Source organism: Schistocerca cancellata, chromosome 8, assembly GCF_023864275.1.
Source record: "Schistocerca cancellata isolate TAMUIC-IGC-003103 chromosome 8, iqSchCanc2.1, whole genome shotgun sequence".
In the NCBI taxonomy this organism is placed as follows: domain Eukaryota; kingdom Metazoa; phylum Arthropoda; class Insecta; order Orthoptera; family Acrididae; genus Schistocerca; species Schistocerca cancellata.
In genome coordinates this window covers 333,053,483-333,077,940 of record NC_064633.1, presented here as the reverse complement: position 1 = coordinate 333,077,940, position 24,458 = coordinate 333,053,483, and positions in this window count along the sequence as shown.

Here is a 24,458-nt window from a genome sequence, read left to right as displayed (position 1 = left end):
AAGTGAGGTGAGTGCGATATCTCAGTCCTTCTTTGATGCATTACCTGGTAAAGACAAGCTTACAGTAAAGAGGGTATCAGGACTAAGGATAATTGGTGCTACTAGCAAGGAGTCAAAAACGGTAAAACAAGAAGCTTTGCTGCCCTTTAACATTAATGGTAATTTAATTGATCATTCATGCTTACTTGTAAACAATCTCAGTATTGAGGTTTTAATTGGCATAGATTTCTTGTCGAAATAGCAGAGTGTTGTTGACTTTGAAAGAAGCCAGTTAAAATTGGTCTTGCCAATAACTGGAGTAATTACGGTACCTTTTATTGATAAACATGTAGTAACTAATGATGAAACTTGGGAGCTGCCTATACGAGTTCTGAAAAATAGGAGATATTGGGATGAAGGTGTTAATCTTAGTAAATACCAAGGACTCAGGATCATATGAAAACCACATGCCAATGCTTATAGGCTAGAGTACCCTAAGAGTAAAACGCTATTAGGTCTCTGGAACGTGATCGACCTAAAGAAGTTCATAGGTAGTGAATGATTTCTGTAGGGAGGAGGTTGTTCTGTAACCTCTACACAGTGTGGCAGCTGTGCAGTCCCAGCTGTGTGAGATCTTCTTTCCTTTTCAGGTCTCACTCATTCTTCATCTTTCCAATCTACAAAAATTTCGACCCCTTCTTTCCAATACGAAAATTTTCTGAAACCAATGAATTCTGTAGGGAGGAGGTTGTTCTGTAACCTCTACACAGTGTGGCAGCTGTGCAGTCCCAGCTGTGTGAGATCTTCTTTCCTTTTCAGGTCTCACTCACTCTTCATCTTTTCTATCCATCTAAAATTTCGACCTCTTCTTTCCAACACATTAAATTTTCCGTTATGGTTATCAAGCCAATAATAAACTAATGAATTCTGTAGGGAGGAGGTTGTTCTGTAACGTCTACGCAGTGTGGCAGCTGTGCAGTCCCAGCTGTGTGAGATCTTCTTTCCTCTTCAGGTTTCACTCATTCCTCATCTTTCCTATCCACCAAAGTTTCGTCTCGTTCTTTGCAATACAAAAATTTTCCATCATGGCTCTCAAGCCATGAGTTCTGTAACCATTCTATCCACCGATTAGTGAAGAAAATACCTAATGTGACAAACCTAACAGTGACATAAACAACAGAGAAGTATGATGTAATTAAGATACAAATGTATTTGAGTAACAAGTATGTCTAGAACCCTGGTAATATTATAAGTACAAAGTTGTTGTTTTATTGGAAATGGTCCCACAATGATATTTTAAAAAGATATACAAATTCGTGTACAAGAAGGATATGAAGTGGCAGTGAAACCTATTGTATGCATTAGAGTTAACTAATAAATAGTAAGAATGAGTGCTTAATGTTATGAAAAATATGTAGATAAGTTGTAAAAATGAACTCACCTTGTGTAACAAGGAATGGCAGTGTAATAGAATTGAGTAGTGTTTGTGGTTGAGACATGAAGGACACGTCCCTGAAATATTTATAAGGTCGGAGCTGGCCGTTATTTGGTGTAGTGTGTGACAGAACACACCTACACGTATTGAGGTTGTGAGTTGGAGGCGTGAATGCAACCATAGGTACCCTTATGTTAGATGAGACAGAGCAGCTCATGGTGTCCTATAGATTTAAGGAATTTAGCATTGCGCTCGTGCATAATTAATTAATGCACTTTAGTGGTAGGTCGAGAGAGACTACCTGTGGTTTCAGCATCCAATCAAGTGTAAATGGATTGCAACATGAGCAAACTGATCAGCTGCAATAAACTATAGATATGAAATAAATGTGCTATCCTATGCATTAAATGTTAATAGACTTCTGTTAAATAAGTTCATACACTAGCAACATAATTGAGTAACATAATAGCAGATGTAAAACATTATTTATAGCTCAGCATAAATACACTTCGATGAAGTAAGTACATAATTGCAGATGTGGAACTGACACAGCAGCAGAGGACCAATAAGTGGATTTAGTAGTCAACTAAATGTAGTGTGTTTTGGACACTCAGAACTGTACTATTACCACAAGTTACTCACATGTACAAAGAAGAAGACAACTACTAATCAGATATGCTCATACTATCTCTAAAAATAAGGAAATCGAAGATGAGTCAGATAAGTAAATAAAATACAAATGTATCAGGAATGTACCGAGCATTGGTTCAGTGTTCTGGCCCAGAAATAATAAATTGAGATTACATAGGATTCATGATTGTATGCCTTGAGCATAAATTTTCTCTAGTATATGACTAACGGCATTTTTAGTCATTTGTTTACCGATTTTATGACAGTTAAGTAACCGCGAAAGTAAAATTGAAAAAGTTCTGTTAACTTTGTTCCAGTAACATATTGAAAGATAAAATGTATATATCCCCATTTAATTGTGACCCACCCTTAGATATTAAGTGAACAAAGTCTGAGGCACTCTTTTTGTATGTTCTACAGGACAAACCAGATAATGGCAGCCTGGTAGCTGCGTGAAAGCGTGGAGTTACTTGAACACCACTCACAGTGACCCCTCCCCTTTCCCCACGTAATTTAGAGTGAACGTGAAGGACGCACACCATAGCAACTTCCCCTCCTCTACCCTTGTGAATGGAAGTGTAGAACGCCAGCCAAAGCGGCTACAACCACATGTGTAAAAATGAAATTGTAATGATTTGTGAAATTTTCTTTCAGGTTTAGAAAAGACTGCTAAGATATAATTATCTGTTTATGTATCATGAATAAGATTTTCATAATTTTGCATATTTTTATGTGTTTGTTTGTCTAAGGCAATACGAATGTCAATGTGTTTCATTGATTTTGCTTCAATTTTGAGTGATAATGTTGCTTAAGAGGCAGTGAACATGCCAGCAATTTAATTAATTGAAGTGGGTAATCAGTTTTCTTTTTAATATTTCTGTATGTTTATATTTAAATTTTAATTTTTCATAGGGAGTTAAGCTGTACTCTTGCTTCCCTTTTGTAATTAATTATTTTTCATTCCCATTTACATTTAAAAAAATTAAGTAGAGGGTGATGTAGGGAAGCAGCCTACTCACGCAGTATAAAATTCACATCAGTCTTCCCATTGTGTGCCAGCCATTCCGCTGTAACTAGCTCTGACGTCATAAATGTTGCGCAATACTTTAAAAATAACCTGAAACGTTTCTAGCATGTCAGGAGTAATACTAAATCAATATGTGTTGAATATCAGTTCAAGAACTTTAACCATTTTCGAAATTTGGATGTTTTTCTGTAAAAATCATTGGCGCAAAAGAAAAGAGCTAGAAACTTAAAAATTTACATTTAGATTCCTTTTGCATAATAATTTAGTAGAAACAGTATTCTGGATCTCACAAATTAAAATTTTAGTTGAAATATATTATTTTTCTGGTTAAGGAAGCAAGATAGATTAAGTAGGCGAATAAATAAGGCTAGGATGTTTAAATTTAAGTAGAATGGAGATCCGCTATAATCATAAAGATGTGAGAAGTTTCAACAGAATAACTATAAAACTATAGCGATAGCGTATCTCCAAAGGGCAAGTTCAGAGCTCGTCTACTGCGTGTAGTGTAAATAAATTAATTCTCTCGCCTAAAATATTTTACTTAACCACGTCAGACTTTTATTATGATTACCTACCTGTGTGCTGATTGCACATTTAAATTGAGAGCTTCATCAGCCATCAGCGAAGGAAGCAATGATTTATTCGATAACTTAAAGTGGTGCATTACTGGCCCAGCGGCTAGTCGGGAGAGCGGATTTTATCAGGCGTTCCATGAGAGAAGAAGGCCCCAGTTCTCTTCAGACGCTGAATAGCACACCACCTGTGCCGGGAGTCGCGTTGCGTCGGTATCATTGCTATAAACAGCCTCGGATGCCGTAATAAGTTACTCGGGATACGCGTAACCATGAAATCGTTTTTCGAGTGAAGTTTTAATTCTGGGATGACGTTAATGATCTATCTTCAGATTTCGTATGTCGTATTTTCACGTGCCGTCGCGGGACAGACATTCTACCATTATTTAGCGTGGCGTTTGAGGAACATTATCATGAAATTATGGCGAGCATTCACTTAAACATTTAATTTGAACAGTTATAGTTGTATCAGTGCATTAGACTCTGAACTTCTCTGTTAGTTGGACTGTGTGGATTCTTTTTGGTCTGGTTTTCAGAATATAGCGAACATTTTTAGAGAATCGTTTTTGATTATGAATCCCAGACAATCTCCTAATTCCTCAGAGCTAAAAGCTGTAGCTATAAGTGTATTTCTCAGATGAAGTGGGCACTAGGAATTCTAATTACAGGCTTCACGTTTTGCTAATCACTTTCTGGTTGCCAATATTGTAGTTAGTGAGCCAGTGTTGAGAATGGCAAAAGACTGCATAAATAATAGGAACATTTATATAACAAATAATTCCACCCGTCGCCCCACATATGGTGCTAATCGGCCGGGGAAAACAAACAAAACATTTTTATAACAACAATTAATTCCACCAGCCGCCCCACACAACTCCTACGAATACCTGGCTTTAGCACTTTTTGGGGATATGAAATGGCATGATCACATGGGCTCAGTTGTACGTAATGCAGATGGTAGTCTTCGGTTTTTGGTAGAGTACTGAGGAAGTGCAATCAGCCTTCAAAGGAGATTGATTACAAATCATTGGTGCGACCTATTCTAGAATATCCCTCAAGTGCCTGGTACCTGTACCAAATACGAGTAACAAGGAATATTGAATGTATACAGAGAAAGGCGGCAAGAATGGTAACAGGTTTGTTTGACCCGTGGAAGAGTGTTACAGTGATGCTGAGGAAAGTGATCTGGCAGACTCTAAGACAGACGTAAACTATCCCAAGAAAGTCTATCAAGAATGTTTCAACAACCGGCTTTAAATGATGAGTCTAGGAACATACAACAACCACCTTTGTATTGCTCACATAGGGACCGTGATGATAGGATTAGAATAATTATAGTACACAAAAACGCTTCAAACAATCATCATTCCGCTCATCATACGTCAATGAAACGGAAAGAAAGCCTGATAACAGACACAAAGAGACGTACCCCCTGACATGCACTCCGCGGTGGTTTGTAGAATATGGGTGTTGATGTAGTAGAACACCGAAATCTAGGCGCTATCCATGTGATTAGTCTTAATTCTCGTATTCACACTTCTTCTGGAGCTATCTAAGTTAATGTAATAGTTACCAGCAAAATTTACAGCGGAATAGTATGCCCATACCTAAAACAACATTAAATACCTAGTAATATTATGGTGTTGTATATTAAGCCAGTTTCCACCACACTCACCAGGTACCTACATCTGTCTACCGTAGTCAGCAGTTAGCTCCTATTTCCCCCCGCTGCTTTTTTGTTTTTGAGATTAGTTCCAAATTCTTCCATAGACAAAAAGTAGTCAGGTGATTTAAAAACATTGAGTGTCTCTGACATTCTGGCATGATAACTTTAAGCTTTTTGTTTGTACATGGTATCTGACAACAAACAGCCTCTACTAATTTGATTTTGGTACTACAACTTTGATGAACATCACTGAGTCATGGTGGCTGGCATCGACATCTGTTTCGCTGCCAACTGGCGTTTCATTGTTTGGCGACGCCGCGAGGTGGCGTAATTCCGCACCGTTGAAAGTTTTGACAGTGATCTCTGAATCGAGTGCAAGACCAGTATGGAAGATGGGGAGAGAAAGAGATTACATTTGGGTCGACGTGTTGCCTTGTACATGTGTTGAACAGTTACAGTGAAGCGTCACCTGTGGGGAGCCTAGAAATCTCGGTGTTTGGGAAAGTATTTTTCTGGTACACTCATCTAACACGCTAGTTGGATAAGCCCACCACGTTCCTGGTAGTGTATGCTTCATTAACTTGGACGCTGTGTGCCTCGACAGATTTCTCGTGCATTTTTCGAGACACTCCATCGCATAGCTGCTCATGACGCAAGTTGTTTCGGGGCGGGCCGCCGGCCTTTACTGTTACTGTGTTACTGTGAGTGTATTTGTTTCAATAGATCCTTAAGGTTTTCCGTTTGTGTTGTTCTCCTGATGAGGTCTTTGTCACTATAACCAAAAAACTTGTAAAAATACCTCTGAAAGTCATGATCAGTGCCCTTCATAGTAACCTCATAGTATGTTTGTTGTAATTGTACTGAGCTAAAAGTTTTTTGCGCATGTTACTGTCGTTTAATATGCTCCCCTCATGATCCTTGTGCTAGTATCGCACAAGTTTCTGCTCGTTTGTGCTTAATCCTTGTTATTCATTTACTGTATGTTCAGATTTTAATATGTAGTGGTTTTAGCTATGTTTTAGATGCGTGGCCTGGCCAGGTTCTCATTGTGTTCATTGAGGCCGTTAACAAGGAGAAATTGATTAGTTGCTCGCCATTGCCTTGTCTGAGTCTGAGGTAAGGTATTGTTTGGCTTTTCTTATGTGACTGCATCCGTCTCGGACCTTGCGTCCAAGCCTCAGTACCCGATAATATTGGAGGGTGTCATTTGGCCTTTCTCGCTAACGCTTAGGGCAGGTAAATGTTTTCAATTTAATCAATTGGTGTTGAAAACTGTATTAAATTTGGTATTCCTCTTTTAGAGCTTTTACTGAATGATTTTTTAAAATATTAGTACATTAGACACTCAAATATAAAATTCGTTTGGTTGATATTCCTGTACGTCAAGCCACATGTAGGTTGTGCCCCCCGAAGATGAGAATACTGTGGAAGGTTTATGGCGTGCTTCAGGATGGGTCATCACGCTATCAACTTCACCCTGCTCTTCTCCGAGCTTTCAGGTGCCCAAAGCGCAAGGCAAAGATTACCAACCGGTGTTCAGTTACAGAGTATTTAACAAAAAGATCAAACTGGGATCGATGCCACTCCTACAAAGACTGCGACAAAGACTGAATATGTATTTATTGCTGCTATATCAATGAGTGTGTAGAAGAGGGTCATAGGCGATCTTCTTGTTCCTCTCTTCATGCTGTAATGTCTTGTCATCTGGTCTATGGTGTCCTCACCACCCTTTGTGGATTATAAAAAAGATTTATGTTAGTCTTTATTGAGTATTTGCCAATCATTCCTTCTAAGTGGTAAGTTGAAAGTATCAACAGCAGTAGCTTTGATTTCCCACGGACTAGAATTGATGCGCCAGAAACTGGTGGCCTCTGTGACTGAGGAAGACGGATGAGCCTCCACTGCGGCCAGTTGTTGTCTTCAGCTCTTCAGGTATGTGTCGTCTGTTCGACCCCAGGGCACCTACAACTGTGAGGTGAAAATCATTCCATAGAGTTTCAGAAAGCTCCATTGAAGTGTAGAACTGATGCAAGGTAAAATAGCGGCCTGGTTTTTCAATAGATTTTGTAGCTCTCTTTACGTTATCCATTGGTCTATTTAAATGTTGTGCATTTCCAGACTGTCCCGTAAAGACGTCCACGCTGATCACATATCTAGTCTCAGAATAAAACAGTACTGTAATTAGATTGCCGTATTTCCCAGGCTTCTGTTTTGGAAAACTCTTGAATGGGCAGCGACCGACCACACAACAAAGACAACATCTCATCCACTGTGATGTGTGGACCAGGAATGGAATACAATGGTAATGTGTTCCAGCTTTCATAAATTTCCCCCATTGGAGAAAACTTGTCAATCTGGTGACGAAATTCTCTTTCATTGTTATCATCAAAACTCAATACTCTAGTCAATTCGAAAAATCGGTCCTGAAAAAATTGATCCATAGTACACTAGACGGCATTGAAGCATAGACCATAAATTTTGGACAATTGTCGTAATTTGAACCCATGATTAGTAAGAGCCCTATATAACAAAATAGCTCATCTTCGTCGGTGAACTTAATACCTAATCGAGAAGCCTCTTCATTTGAGTGTAGTTGTATTAGATTCATAGCATGAGGAGTAAAACGAGCTCCATAGCCTGAGACTCAATTTTTTCTTATTTTAGCACCGTTCTTTCCCAAACTATATTTTGTACAGAACGCCGATATTCTCGAGATCACTCCGTAATATTCTCGCGTCCACGTTTGGTAATTAATTTATTTCATTTCGTATCTGGATATGTTTGGCTGAATATTATCTTCATTCTCAGACAGTCCGTCAGTTACAATTTCTTTCACATCATCATCCACTTCTTTGTCATATGAATCTGATTCATTGAAGGCGTTCTTTCATTAGTACTATCATGTAAACGTGGTCTGTTCATGTTACTTGTCCTACAGCAGCAGAAACAATTTAAAATAAAAATGGTAGACTTCATAAAAATATGTTTGAAGACAACAGTGCAGAAGTTCGTTTCGTTTTAAATATTTAAAACTTAAGTCTCATCCACGTGAACTCTCTCCTTTGTATTACCGTCAGGAGGAGGGAAGAAGAACTATGGAGAATAAAATAAAATTAATTTAAATTAATTTTATTTAACAAATTTTATAATCACTCAATGGTAAATGCAGTAGTATACAGCTGGCTTTAATTTCAAGTCCCTACATCAAAGGACGTGTATATCACATATAAATGCTGTAAATGGGCCTACGAAACCTTCCCACTGGTAATGCTAGGGTTAAGTCAATAACATTTCAAACAAATCATTTCCATTTATCATCATTTTGACTTTTGATATCCTCGTTGAACCTTAATTTAGAGCAAAAATCGTAGCATGTACGAGTTATGTAACACTTGTTAATGATTATGTGTTTTCAAATACTGACATTAAACATATGAGATATAATTAGTTTCCGTGTTCTCAGTATACATCTATCACATTTCGTGGCCTCAAGAAATCTCTGCACCCTAGAATCGTACAAATTTTGAGATGATAAGAGGACTCACTGATACTGGAAATACGGACATATCTACTATTAAAGTATCGGCAAAAAACTTTGGTAACAGGAAATACTTCAGTTTATCGACGAAAGAAGGAAGTACAAAAATTTTCACGCAAATAAAGGGATACTGATTTTTTGCTAGTTGAAGGACAGATCGGCTTTTTCATTTTCTTCGCTAACACTCTCTGGCGGTGGCAAGGTGGATCGGAAAATTGTGCACTTCCGCAAAGAAAACTTCCAGAGATACTCTATCAACTTGCCTAGGTTTGAAGCGAGGAAGTTGTACCTTTTCGAATGTATGAATTTTTGAATGTGTTAAGTTATTTTGCGCTCACTCTGTATATCTAACGTACAAAATGAAACCTTGGTACATTTTGTACGTTTTTTCACTTCCTATGCTTTACTTTTACTGAATGGTGCACCCCTTCTACTGACCAAAACAGATCATGATCAGGTAATCATCTCACCGCTGTGGCTAAAATAAATTAGAGTTTTAATCCATGTAATAAGATGACATTATAAAAATGTGACTGAGTGATTAGTACTACAAATGTAAGTATGCTTAATGTTGAAAATCTGGCGAATAAGACCATACACAGAATTTGCTTTAAGTAATACGTGTTAACTTTGTTAGGTGGAATTTTACACATTTATAAATGTGTAAAATTCATAACAGCAAATGTGACATGCATTTATAAATGTCTAAAAGTCAATACAGCAAATTTAAGATGCATTTCTTAAAATACATTCATACCGTAGTTTGTCGTCTAAAGAAATGACAGAGTTTATAGTCAACGTACATGGCACATAGTCCAGAAAGAATACAGTTTCAAATGAACGCGTACTTTTTTTCCGCTCTCTGGATTCTGTCGCTAGAATACAACTGTGTGACAGTGTGTTGCACCGCCGCTAGGGTTAATGACGGTCACTGCAATTTTAGGCAACTACGTGTGGCGCTGTAATTTGCAGTGTGTCCGTAGGGAGAGAGAGAGAGAGAGAGAGAGAGAGAGATACCACATTAAATTGCATTTGCTCTGTGATTAAATTTCTTACAATAATGAAATCTGAGGCCATTCTTTTATTTGATTGCATGAGGGTACCTTTCGTCTCTTACTTCTGCTAGCAGGCATTCATTTTACACACACATTTCACACAGTTTTCTCATTTAGTTTGAAGAAAACTATTTTAATAACAGGTCGTTCCAGCGGGGCTCTCAAGTTAACCAATCCGACGTACAGAAAGATATTATTGGTGAGCATCATAAAAAGAAGTCTCAGTTTAACTTCCAAGGCATTTCGATGTCACAAACATCACTCCAGATCAGTGAATACGGAATTATGGTACTATCCTGAGAGGTATGGGTCTGTAATGGTTAGCCGAAAACATTAAACGTCTAAATCAGATAGTGAGAACAGATTTAATCTTAGTACCTCTGAAACGAGCCCTTGGGACAATACCACTTCGTCACTATGCTCGAAGATAACGTTACGTAAAAGGTGAGAATACTATTTTTCGTGATGCTTTTTCAACATCTTTGTAAAACCTTCAAGTATTTGTGTTGTTTATGGAACCTATTGTTGAATATCGTCCTAAGGCAGAATCGAATAACTCTTCTGCATATTGATGGTCCACATTACTGACTCTTGTATAATTACGCTGTATCTAATAACAGGCATTTTTAAAAACCTTCAAGTATTTGTGTTGTTTATGGAATCTATTGTTGAATATCGTCCTCGGGCAGAATCGAATAACTCTTCTGCATATTGATGGTCCATTTCACTGACCGCTGCCTGATTACGCTATATCTGATAACAGATGTTAAACAAAGTGTCACTTGTTTCTTCATCACCTTTGAACGAGACTTTGGTTTACTTCCAGAATCTTTTCCCTTAGTCATTAATTATATACAGGTTTTCGAGGATATTAGCGAAAGCTCTAGGAAAATACACTTTTAATACATGTAAAAACTATTTCATGATACTTTAGGTAGTAATCAAGACTTATAGTTGTAATAGTTAAGGATGTCTCCATATGCGGCTCCCTCACTATCTTTAATTTAATTTAATTTATTTATTTTTACTTTTTTGCAGCAAATGATTCCTCAGAAAGAAAATAGATACCAGAGAGAAACATCCATTCCGTGACACAAAGAGAAGTGCCTGTACTCAAAATATAGTCGTTCTTCCTTTGTGGAATAAGCAAGTCCTGAGTAATGATGCAATTATTACATTTCAAATATTCGAAAGATCTGCATTTAAAAAGCGTCATTTGTATTTGATCGACGCTGCTACTTCGAGACGAGACAGAGGATTATTCATAACTTTATCAGTGCTAAAACCGTAACTAAACTGTCTACGAGAGGATGGAAACTTTTTACTTGTTTCGATAATCCTCTTGCATGTTGCGCGTTTTGTAAGGTTTCTAGTTTATTTTTGGAATGCGAGAAAAGTCTATTCGCGAAAGAATTTCATTTCTCTCGTTACGTGTATCGCCGCATTGCACAGAGCGGTGCATACTTTCTTTAAAGGTGGAGCATGATCTGTTTAGGATAGTTCTATATCCTTCCTCTGCGCTGCGTAGGGCTTTTTCTGTCTTATTTAGCCTGCTTGCTACTTCGCTACATATTTTATGTTCATCACTCTGAGCAGTATGGAGTTACCGTTGCCACTGATGAGCTACAAAATTTTGTTAGGGCTAGTTACGGTACAGACTGAACATCACACATAATAAGATCATTGAGAGTGAGGTGTTGCTTTTCAAAATTCATTATCAGGCCAATTTAAGCAATGTTCAGTTTAGATTTAATTTCCTATGCAAACAGTTTTATTTTCACATTGCAGTGTTAACATTTGCCTGTGCATTATTCTGTGGTTGGAAATGTGGCTAGTCGGATTGCGCAGGTAAATTCACAGGGCATTTTTATAGAAACACTTTGGTAATTTATTTTCTCTTTTATTTCAATTAGTAATTTTTGTAGTATTTTTATTCTGTTAACTTCGTGTGTTGGAATCGCAAGTCACGTTTTGTGACGTCACACACTGTAGCACTTCGCTGTACTGCATAACAGAATTACACAGCTTATTTAATACACAGTTACGTTTCCTGATCACATTGGTAAATTTAATTAAAAATAATGTTCTACATTTGCAGACAGTTATGTCGACTCATTTTATCAGGTATCGTTTAAGTGATTACGCCACTTGTATTGTTCAGGAGAACAACACAGCCCAATCCAGGTTTTTTCGCAAGATATGTTAAACATATAAACGTCAAAATTTGCGGTATCGTGCTCTGACATGTTATGGCTCAACTGGTGATGTTGTTCGTTGGTAATATTCGCCCATTCACTCCATAAAGGTACTCAAACCATAATTTACACAGTTTTAAAATTAATATAAAGTGCATCAACGATCTTCTACCTGTCGTATTTCTCTGCTTTGTGTGTAACACGACCTCACTACATGCTGTATCTTTCAAATGCTATTCTTGAACCAAACGAAGCGTTTATGTGGACTGATCATAAAACAAACTAAAAGTTTTCGATCATTCATGATAAAAATTTTATTCTTCATTTCAAATATACAATCACGTTGCACGTACTAAACAGACCAACAAAATTAATATTTTCTCTGTCTTTGAGTACAGTGCTATATGGGTTAGATTTTAGCCTCTCCAGAGTATCTACTCTTTGCCCTCAGAACAGCTACATAAACTCGCGGCATTCTGGAGATAAGATTTAGACTAGTTTTTGCAGATATTGCAGTCCAACACGTTTCTAAATTATTACACAGATCTCCAACACTATATGACCTCAATTTCATGACCTCCCTGTCACATTCAACCCAAGGGATTTAAGTCAAGTGAATGACGATGCCGAATCATTTTCTTCAGTTCCCTACATTCCTCTTTTCTATTGATATCTCTCTGCAGCATTTTCAAGCATGTTTGGGATCATTGTCCTGCTGCAGAACAAACACACCGCAGGCTTTTTGGCCGCAGTGCACCCCTTTCAACCTTGTTCACGCAGATAGCGTTGCACTGTTGAGATAGAGTTTGGAGCTGCTCGCATACTATTTACATCATCGCGAATATCAGGTGCATTGTTAGTCTTCTGACGTTCACATATGAACTGATCTTCCCTGTATGACGTTACTCGGGGTCCTCCGGATCACGGAACTCTTCCATTGGAACCAGTTTGTTTGAACCACTGCCATGTATACGCCACTGTAGAATGGCCTACGCCAACTTTTGTTGTTACTGTATTACTAAAATAGCTTTCTTCATGCAGAGCTATGGTTGAAGCACCTTTTACAATTCAAGTCTCCTGCTTCGGTCCCATTAGGAAGTAATATGATGTGAACATCATCAGGTATACAAACACATTTCTAGATACACACGGTGTACTGTGAACTAATGCAAACAGATTGATACACAGACAGCTGAAGGCGTGAGGGCTATTCGAATTGAACCGTCTTACGTAAAGGCAGGTCACTGTTGTGCTTATTCCTCAGCGCCCCTCTATGCGAACAACCACTCATGTACACAACAGAGGCACTTAGTCTTTACATCTTTATACTTTTTTTTTGTTAGCAGAACAGGGATATGGTAGAATATTCGAAAGGCAATCCCTTTTTTAACCACATATCCGTGGTTGTGGCAAGCGACAGACAACTTTTGACCGGTAGTGTACGCATAAATTCCAACGGTATCGTCCATTTCGGATGCATGAACTCAGAAAACGCAACAACACTAGCGACAGTTCATTAATTCGCTTTAGCGGTCAGTACACATCCATCATGCAGTAATTGCTTGTCAAATCCAGACCAGTGAGAGACATTATTCATTTAGACCGCTGCAATAATTCGCATAATTTTCATGGCAATCTCGCTAAGATCTCAATTGCGCATGTATAAATAATGACCCGAACTTTCCCGTATTTCTTACTACCCATATGTAACGGATTGCAGTAACGTCTGCTCTTCAATTATGTCAGTCTGCAACATTATCCAAATTATTATCTCTAGTGCTGGACTTACTGTGACGGCATCAGTTATGTGTCCGGAGAGGCGTAAAGTGGAACTATTACACAAACGTAATTGGTGGTAAATTTCATGTCACACTGAGATCCATTGGAGTAATCCAAAGGGAGACAATACATAAGAGCGGTGTTCACAGAAACCTCATTTGACCGATTACTGTGGTCTGTGGCCATTTAGAGGTAGAATGAATTGAGGAGATATAAAGAAGAACGGCGTCTTTCATCAAGTGTTCATTTGACAAGCTCAACAAGCACGGAAGTCCTCTCTAAACTCCAGCGACAGACGCGACAAGAAAGGAGTCACAGAATGGTTTACTGTTACAATTCCGTGAGCATACCTTCTAAAGTAATATGTTACTTACGCTTACATAAAGGTCATGTTATTTCTCAGACGAAACCTTCTGGTAAACTTTAACTCGAACTAAGTCATTCTTTCCGTGAAGCGTTTACGAATGGAGCAGGATAGTGGACAAATAACTATACTGGAAGCACCTTGTGCCATTAACCGTAAGGCATCTTGCGAAGTGTATGGGCTGTATACACAAAAAGTGTCTGATATTCTGAGGATGGTGTTCCTCAAAAGTAAAAAGCAAGTGAAGATTAAGTTCACAAAAAAGCACTTTTGAGATATGGGCCATTCTGTTCTTTGATAGCCACCTATGCGTGACCACCAGGTGATATGTTCAAAGTGGTTACCATTCTTTGTTATACATAAAGTTTTTGAATATCAGCTTAAAATAAACGAGTGAACTTACGGAATTAATGTTCAACAGTACTGCAAGAAAAATACGAGGTTTGTATGTGAGTTACTGTGTTGATAGTGGTAGCGTTTCGTGCCATTCCGTGTAGTAATGTAATTGATATTGTCTTGTTCTGTAAGGGAAATTGGTAGTACCTCGATGATGTTCACTGTTACATATCCGGAGACTCTTCTGACTCTCAGAGCGGCTAATTCTTTGAGCTGTCTAGAATTTGTTTTCCGGCGCTAGTCAGTTTCCACTCGTTACAGGATGTGCATCACGTCGAGGCTGGGAGGGGTTCGGAACTTGTGTAAAGCCCTTTAGCTTGTTGGTTTCGTCATCCCCATGCTTTGGTCCTACTATATACTGCTGTTAAATATAAATTAAAACCTGCATGAAAGAAGGTACATCTGCATAATCAATAAAATAAGAGTAAGAACAATAGCAGCTGGCCACAGCAGTGGAGTTGACAAGTCTCCACATCTGTCAGTACCATCCAGAAACTTATTGACCGTCTTCCTGCAACGGTCCGCGTTTCGAAACGTGGTTATTCTCGTTTTTGGCAGGTGGTCACGTTAATATGACTGAACAATGTGCAACAAACATGTCATATTAACCACACTTTTGCGCTGAGCTTGCAACTGATCTACGCATAATACTTCTATTTAAGGCGTTAAGCAATACATGTATGTACTATGCGCCAGCACTTTAAACAACAGAAGTAGTCCTTAAAATGTTTCAACAACAAGTAATAAAGTATGTTGATTTGAAAACATAGTTCCATGTGCTTTCCGCTGGGGCATTCTCATTTTACGTGACGTTAAAGAACTTCAGAACGAAATCACTTTGTCTTTTTAATTAACCATTAATACACTGGTGGAAAAAATCGCAACACCAAAAAATTATCAGTTTAGAGTGACGAAATTTCTAATACATTTGTCTGGCTAACATAGTTAAGTGATAAACATTGCAAGTTCACAGGTTAATGTAAGTAATAAATAAGGAACTCCAAATTTGAAGTGCTGCTACATTAGTAATCGCTGTAACCGCCAGAATGTTGAATGCTAGCATTCAAAAGTCCTTCCTTTGTGTTATAGAGATGCCTGATACCAGTCTGTAGGATGGAGCGCCATACCTGTTGCACTTGGTCGGTCAATAAAGGGACGGGTAACGCTGTTTGTTGATGCCGCTGGAGCAGTCATCCGATGGTGTCCCACATGTGCACGATTGGAGACATCTCTGCTGATCGAGCAGCCCAAGGCAACACATCGACACTCCGTAGAGCATGTTAGGTCACAACAGCGGTATGTGGGCGAGCGTTACCCTGACGGAAAACACCGCCCGGAATGCTGTTCGTGAATGGCAGCACAGCAGGTCGAAGCACCAGATTGGCGTGCAGTTTTACAGTCGGTATGTTTGGAATAACGATGAGACGGCCCCTGCTGTCATACGAACGCGCACTCAGACTAACTCTAGGTATCAGACTAAATCCACGTGTATGTCCTGCGTGTCTGGCACGCAAACTGTTTGGCTGCAGGCTCTCATCTGGCCCCCTGATCAACAGACGGCCATCACTGGCACAGAGGCAGAACCAACTTTTATCACCCTGCCCTCTAATGAGCTCTCGCTTGACACAGTTGACACAGCTGAAGTAAATGGCGATTGTTTGGGATGAGTCTAATGCAGGAAAGAGGACGTCTTGCTCGGCGCTGTCCTTATATAACCGATTACCAGTTGTGGCACTGTGATGCCCACTCCTGCTCAAATTTCTGCTGTAGATGCATCCAGCTTCTCCCAACCCTATGACACGACTTCGTTCAAACTCAGTGAAGCGTTGAGAATGGCGTCTGTGTCGACTTAAAGGCATTGTCATCAGCTCATCACTTTCGGTCTCAAAGGTAACCAATGCCCTCGACCGTTACAACTTGGATTTAAAGCAAACCTGAATTGCATCCTCGTAGTGCCTCTACTACCGTCGCTCACAGGCAGATGACACAAACTTTGAACAGATATCATCCTCCAAAGGTAGAAACACGCCTACCAACTTTGTTGGTGCCGTTTTTTTTCTGTAGTATTCATCACGTCAAAACATCTTGGAATTAATTAGCTCGTTATAAATGGGGATTAAAACATATTATTCAGATAAGTGTTGGTGCCAGAGCTTTGTCCACTGTCGTGTTCGGCGCTGCACTGTCGAGGCACATCTCTTTGCTGCCACAGTCGCCGTGCTGCTTCATATACTGTCGTACTCTCCGTATGGATAATGGTTTTGCTAGAAGTCCTTGTAACAACTGTCCACAATCTGCAGCTCTTCCTGCGTATCAGTATAGCCTTCTGGCAAGGAATCCATCCTATAACAACAGCTTCCTCCGTGAAAAACCTCACACACATTCCGACGTTATTACTAGATCATTTATGTAATGAAAAGTATCGGCACTGTCATACTCGGCTGGGATATAATATTAAGTTGCGTCATAAAGTCACGCATCATTATACACCACCGAAATAATGAAACTTGCTTAAGGACTGTGTTCAGGCCCACCAGAGTAAAATATGCGCATACCAAGGGGTTGTACTGTTAGTTATTCATTAGACACTGACATCGCAGATCAGATGGAACTCACGAGGCCTGTCTATGCACCCCACGCGTTCACTCTGCAGGCAGTAACTGAACTGAGTTTACTAGTGAACAATATTAGCAACTCCACTGACGAGTACATGCTCCTTCAGCCGCTTCAACGGACTCACATTGTGAGCCAGCGCGGAGCTAGATGGACGTATCGACGGATCGCTGCATATGTTCGGCACAATGTATTGCTGGTGCGTCGGTGCTTCGAGCAATGGATTGTAGAACTATCTTACATCTGCAGATCAAGCTCTGGATGTTCGCATAGTAAAGGTGCAAGTCAAGATACACTGTAGAACCAAAGAAACTGGTACACCTGCCTAATAGAGTAGGGCCCTCCGAGCACGCAGAAGTGCCTTAAAACGACGTGGCATGGACTCGACTAAAGGTAGTGTTCGGGGGAATTGACACCATGACTACTGCTGGGCTGTACAAAAATCCCTAAGAGTACGAAGGGGTGGAGATCCACGGATTCATGAGGTTGTTTCCGTACTCGTAGATATCCATCCACTCGATACAATATGAAACGAGACTCGTCCGACCCGACAACATGTTTCCAGTCACCAACAGTACAATGTCGGTGTTGACGGGCGCAGGCGAGGCGTAAAACTGTGTCGTGCCGTCCTCAAGGGTACACGAGTGGACCTTCAGCTTCGAAAGCCCATGTCGATGATGTTTTGTTGAATGGTTCGCACGCTGACACTTGTCGATGACCCAACATTGAAATCTGTAGCAATTTGCGGAAGGGTTGCACTTCTGTCACGTTGAACGATTCTCTTCAGTCGTCATTGGTCCCGTTCTTGCAGGATCTTTCTCCGGCAGCAGCGATGTCGGAAATTTGATATTTAACCAGAATCCTGATATTCACAGTACACGCTTGAAACGGTCGTGCGGGAAAATCCCCATTTCATCGCTACTGCGGAGATGCTGCGTCCCATCGCTCGTGCGTCGTCTATAACATCACATTCAAACTCACTCAAATCTTGATAACCTGCCATTGTAGCAGCATTAACCGATATAACAAATGCAACAGACACTTGTTCTCTTGCATTGGCGTTGGCGATCGCAGCTCCGTCTTCTGCTGTTTACGTATCTGTGAATACGCCATGGATGGAATGTGGGCACACGTTGCGCCTGCTGTGTCGTCAGGGACCAATGGGAAACGTCTGCTTGCAGTAGATCACGTGTGCCTGTAGACAGGTTACTGCTGACACTATGATATCGACAAATGCGGCTCTCTGGTGTCGTGAAAGAGTTGACTGGGGAGTAGAATGACGCTCTGTTGTCTTCACATACACACACACACACACACACACACACACACACACACACACACACACACACCTGTGTGGCATAGCTCTGGTGAGCCACTCATTCCAGAGAGCATTCGCCCACGACTCACAGATCCCAGCCCATGTCGATACTACATTAACATCTCCTAAGACAAAACTTTATAAAGTGACTACCCCAGCTAAATGAGAAAAATACAAATACCTCATCGAGCTTCAAATAGTTCAAATGGCTCTGAGCACTATGGGACTTAACATCTCATGTCATCAGTCCCCTAGAACTTAGAACTACTTGATCATAACTAACCTAAGGACATCACACACATCCATGCCCGAGGCAGGATGCAAACCTGCGACCGTAGCGGTTGCACGGTTCCACACTGAAGCGCCTTGTTATGGACGCTAATTCCATTTCATTAGAACGATATGCACAATGAAATTCAAATTAACCTTCCGCAGCTATGAGTTATTAATGAATCCATTTTTTGGTAATTTACAGACTCCTCATGAGTTTCAGTAAACTGAAAAGTGCGAATAGTGCTTCAGTTACTTGTTAATTCATCTGAAATTATATTGCTAAAACAAAGTTGTTTGTGCGCAAGAAAGAGCCAAGTCATTTTTTTTTAATTCAGTGAATGTAATAAGGACTCTTTGCTTATGTAATGAACTATTACGACGTGCTTGCGCCCTATATAAAGGTTGGGAAAAGATGATTTTTTTTTTTACAATTTGTACAGTTTTTTTATTCTTACTGGACTTTCTGTAAACTCATCTTACCTGATTATTGCACCAAAGTCTTCGTTATTCTGTTGCGATACTGTTCGACTATTCGACTGTCTTTCTTGAGAACAGAATTTACTTGCGCTTTTTTTCGAGTTGCTTTTCCCGTCGTTGCTGCAACGACTACGGTAAACAGATGCTGATCGTGAGCAAATGAAACGGACTCGACACTCATAGAATTAAGTCTCTGGTTATTTATCACCTATTGTGAAAGATTTAACACATCATCCAGGCAAGGATAAAACATATTCAAAAATCTTAGTTTTTAAACATAGCTACGTATTCCTGTCGAGCAGCTTTCGCCTTTTGAGCAGGTTCAGACTGTGGGCCTGCAGGAAACTGAATGGACATGGCGACGGATGGCTGTACATGTTGGGCACAATGACTGGTCGTGTGTCACTGCTTTCAGAGTGCTCCGCCTTATATTGCCGTACCTATAGACCAGGTTCTGGACGTCCACACAGTACAGACTCAAATTAAGATAGAAGTATTGTGCGTTAATAGAGGCATTGTGTGTTAATAACAGCATCGCTTTGCTCCGTCCATCGCCACTTCAACAACACCCATAATCCTGCCACACTGTTACTGTGCACTGGGGTCACTGCCAAATAATTTCTAATAGCTAATTGTTATTATTATTATTATTATTATTATCTCATCGTCTACATTAAGTGGGAAAGCCTCCTAATGTTCTGCAAAATATTTTCTGCCAAGCATCGAAGGAAATTCACTTATTATTATTTTGATTATTATTGTTAAAATAACTTCAAAAAACTGGCTCATAAGAACTTTCGCATTAGTTATGAACATCTAGCGAATTTCTCAGTAACACCCTTGATGTTTTGAATGAATGTAAAATTATTATCTGTTCATAAACTCCGTCGACGACAGCCAATTTCTTCTTTTAGTGAAACTTATTTTCTTGAGCTTTGGGTAATAATTTTTAAATCTGTCTTATACAGTGCGTTGAGTCGGTATGTCTCGATAATATTTCTTTCATTTTTCCCTAAAAATGAATATTAAAGTGACAAGACTGCAGGTATCGGGCACATTTTTCTCTCATACTTCAGCCCTACCGAAAAGTTCAAAATTTTTCGAATCTCATGCGATACATGCATTTATTATCCAACAGAGATAACTCTCTTACTTGAGAATTAAACCAGAATAAGGTATACAGATTTACTGACCGGCCTGTATTTTACTTACTTGCATATCGCCTTTACTGCAGTTTTGTATTCGTAATGTGTTTTAGTACCTTACAGTTCCGCTTGCGTAGTAAAAACATTTCTCGCTAACTGCCAGGAAAACGCGGATCCGGCCAGCACGTAGACCGCCGGACGCTAAATTTAAACAGCTATCGCTGTTAATAAAAGCGTCGCTTTGCTCCGTCCATCGCCACCAGAACGGCAGCCATAATCCTGCCACGCTATTACTGTGCACCGGGCCCATTGCCAAACAATTTCAAATGATTCCCGAAAAGCTATGAATATTCAAATATGTGATATCTCGCCGTCTGATGGAATTACGCTCTGCACTAAATTAAGGCGCAATATTACAAGCGCACATTGCTGATAACGTTTGCTGCGGCCATTTGTAATGTTTCCCGTGAACGATTTCCAGAAATTTCTTCTACAAAAATAGTTATATTAACATGGTATAACAAAGTAACACGTCGTCTGTCCCGAAAGAAGCTCTAAAGGCCCGAATGTTATTTCGTGACTGTGCCGTGCTATAATAATCGAAGTGCCATTTGATTATACATTGAGGAAAACATGGTTTAACCTCCGTCCAATAACAGACGCCGAGACAGATTTATTTTCCACTATTCTAGGCGGTGCGTGCAGCAATATGCTTTTCTTTCTTAGGTGAAATGAAGCTACCTCCTTATGCACCATTGACCAATAAAATTTCCACATCGTGGAAGTGGAATGCTACGGAGGTCAAATCTACATTTACCTCTTGCTTAGATAAGCAAATGATTAGCACTTTACCACAACTGCGAAAATTAGGTAGGACCAACGGCTTGTACATCCTTTATCTACGGGGAAAAATTTTGTTTTTGTTTTTTAGACCTCAGATTTCTGACTGGTTTGATGTGACCCGGGACGAATACCTCTCCTGGGCTAACGTGTTCATCTCAGAGTGGAACGTGCACCGTGCGTCTTCAATTATTTGCTGGATGTGTTCCATTCTCTGTCTTACCCACTAGCTTTTATCTTCTACAACTCCCTCTAGTGCCTCGGAAGATATGACTTAATGTCTTAACGCATGTTCGAATCCTGCCTCGGGCATGGGTGTGTGTGATGTCCTTAGGTTAGTTAGGTTTAAGTAGTTCTAAGTTCTAGGGGACTTATGACCTAAGATGTTGAGTCCCATAGTGCTCAGAGCCATTTTGAATCTTAACGCATGTCCCATCACCCTTTCTCTTTTTCTTTCCAGTGTTTGCAGTTTGTTCCTTCTTCGCCTATTAAGAGGAGAACCTCTTCATTCTTTATTCTGAAATTTCTTCTGTAGCATCACATCTCAGATGCTTCGCTAGTCTCCTGATTCACTTTTGCCACTGTTCATGATTCACTAACATTCAATGCAGTGCTCCAAACGTACATTCTCAGGAAATTCTTCCTCATGTTAAGGCTTATGTTTGGTAGCAGTAGACTTCTCTCGACCTGGAATTCCCTTGCCTGTGCTACTACGCTTTCCACGTCCTCCTTGCTTCGTCTGTCGCGGGTTATTTGCTTACATTGTAATAGAATTCCTTATCTTCATACACTTCCTGATCACAGATCCCAATGTCAAGTTTCTTATTGTTCTCATCTTTGCTGGTTCTCATTACTTTCGTCTTTCTTCGAGTTACTCTCAATCCAAATGTTGTGGTCATTAGACTGTACATTCCATTCAAAACACTCTGTAATTCTTCAATTTCACTGAGGATAGCTCAAAAATGTTCACATGTGTGTGAAATCTTACGGGACTTAACTGCTAAGGTCATCACTACCTAAGCTTACACACTACTTAACCTAAATTATCCTAAGGACAAACATACACACCTATGCCCGAGGGAGGAATCGAACCTCCGCCGGGACCAGCCGCACAGTCCATGACTGCAGCGCCTGAGACCGCTCGGCTAATCTCGCGCGGCTGAGTGAGGATAGCAATGTCGTCAGCAAATCTTATCGTTGACGTCCTTTCACCTTCAGTTTTAATCCCACTCCTCATCTTTTCTTTTATTTCCCCCATTGCTTCTTACATGTATACATTAAACAGTAAGGGCGAGAGACTGTACTGAAGTCTTACATCCTTTGTAGTCCGAGCACTTGGTTCTTCGTCTTCCAATCCTATCGTTGCCACTTGGTTCTTGGAAAGATTACAGTGCGGGTTTCTCATTCAGAAATCGTATTTGAATGTTGGCTGTTTGGGAGAGAATAGCGTTCTGTCTCCTATGAAAAGGAGAAATATCTAGCAGCATGTCTCAGGGCTTAACAGGACCACAGCCATCGAGACTACAGCTTACCCTTCCGCGATACTGATGCTCACTGTGGTAGGGATCCAACGACTGCTAAGCGAATATAGAATCTACGGGTTCAGGAAGGCAGCAATGTACGCCATGCAGGGTACCAAAGTCAAAGAGGTGTGTGGAAACCGTATGGTTAGCTAGAGCTGTACTGTAATACAATGACACCGTCAGAGGAATTTTATGTCAAAAAGCCTGCTGGAAACTATGTAGTTTCCTGTCGAATTTTGACAGTGTGGTCTTTTCTTTTGACGGCACTGTGTTCCAGTGTAACTCTCGCTTATTAAAGAAAAGTGTTTATGGTGTTTACTTGGTTTCAACAGAAAATATCTCCTATTCAGATTCAAGATCCAGCTCTTATACAAACGTGTTTTTTGTATACCAAACTTTTCGTGTAACGAATTTATTTGACAGAATGGAAAGTAATGTTGGTGCCTTAATTTTATTGCTACGGATGATATAAAATTAACATGTTACTACACCCTTCAATATATTCCTAAGCACTCCGTTTTCAGTTCACAATTAGCCCATCGGGACCATCCGACCGCCGTGTCATCGTCAGCGGAGGATGCGGATAAGAGGGGTGCGTGGTCAGCTACTACTCTCCCATCGTTATGATGGTTTTCTTTGACCGGAGCCGCTACTAATTAGTCGAGTAGCTCTGAGTGCACCCAGAATAATGGCAAAAGCGCATGAGGGCCCAGATGGTCACCCATCCAAGAGACGGCCACGCCCGACAGCGCTTAACTTCGGTTATCTGACGGGAACCGGTGTATCCACTGCGGCATGGCCGTTGACTTCTAAAAACAATTTATTGCCACATCTTTGGATTATAGGTGTCCTGTACAAGTTTCCTGTTATGTGTAAAAGTATTCGGTTTTTCATTCACGTTTATCTTGAGACTAAGTTTTTGAGATGCTGTCGTACTAGTAAAAACATGGAGCTTTGTACGCAATTAATAACGAAGTAAGCAGCATAATAAGCTATCGGTAGCCATTACACTCAATAATTAGATCACACTAAAGGGTAGTATGTAAACTGATAATAGATCATCCAGTGAAAATCATTCATGTAATACAAGTAGCTATTGTTTTAGGCAACGATATGACAGTTTGCTTCGTGTTCTTCTCCGTAATCATTTGCTGGATTATTAAAAATGATGACTTTCCATTATAATAGCAGAAGCACTTGTAAATGTTGCCGTATTTTCTTTTTGTGACTGCAATGGAGGACAAAATTTTTACGTGATCTAAATTATCAAAGGTCATGTGAAACAGGGCACAGACTACGGGTCAATACATTCTTTTTGTGAAGTCGTCGTTTATAGATACACATTTTACAAGAAAGTGGAATGTTTCTTTAATTTATCATCTCATCCTGATTTAGTATCAGACTCACAAAGCGCATTTCATTGTCAGGCTGGATTATCAGCTTTAAATTCCTATAATGCGATGTCTCCAAAGCGATGCAACAATCATTGGAAGTTATAAAGGAACGCAACAGCCGTCTTACAAACAAATCTTTCAGACGCTATTTTATTTTGGGCACATAAAATAAACGATATCTACTGACGGATTGAAACTGTCTACCGAAGAAGACTCGAACTTTGATCTTTGGGTTTACT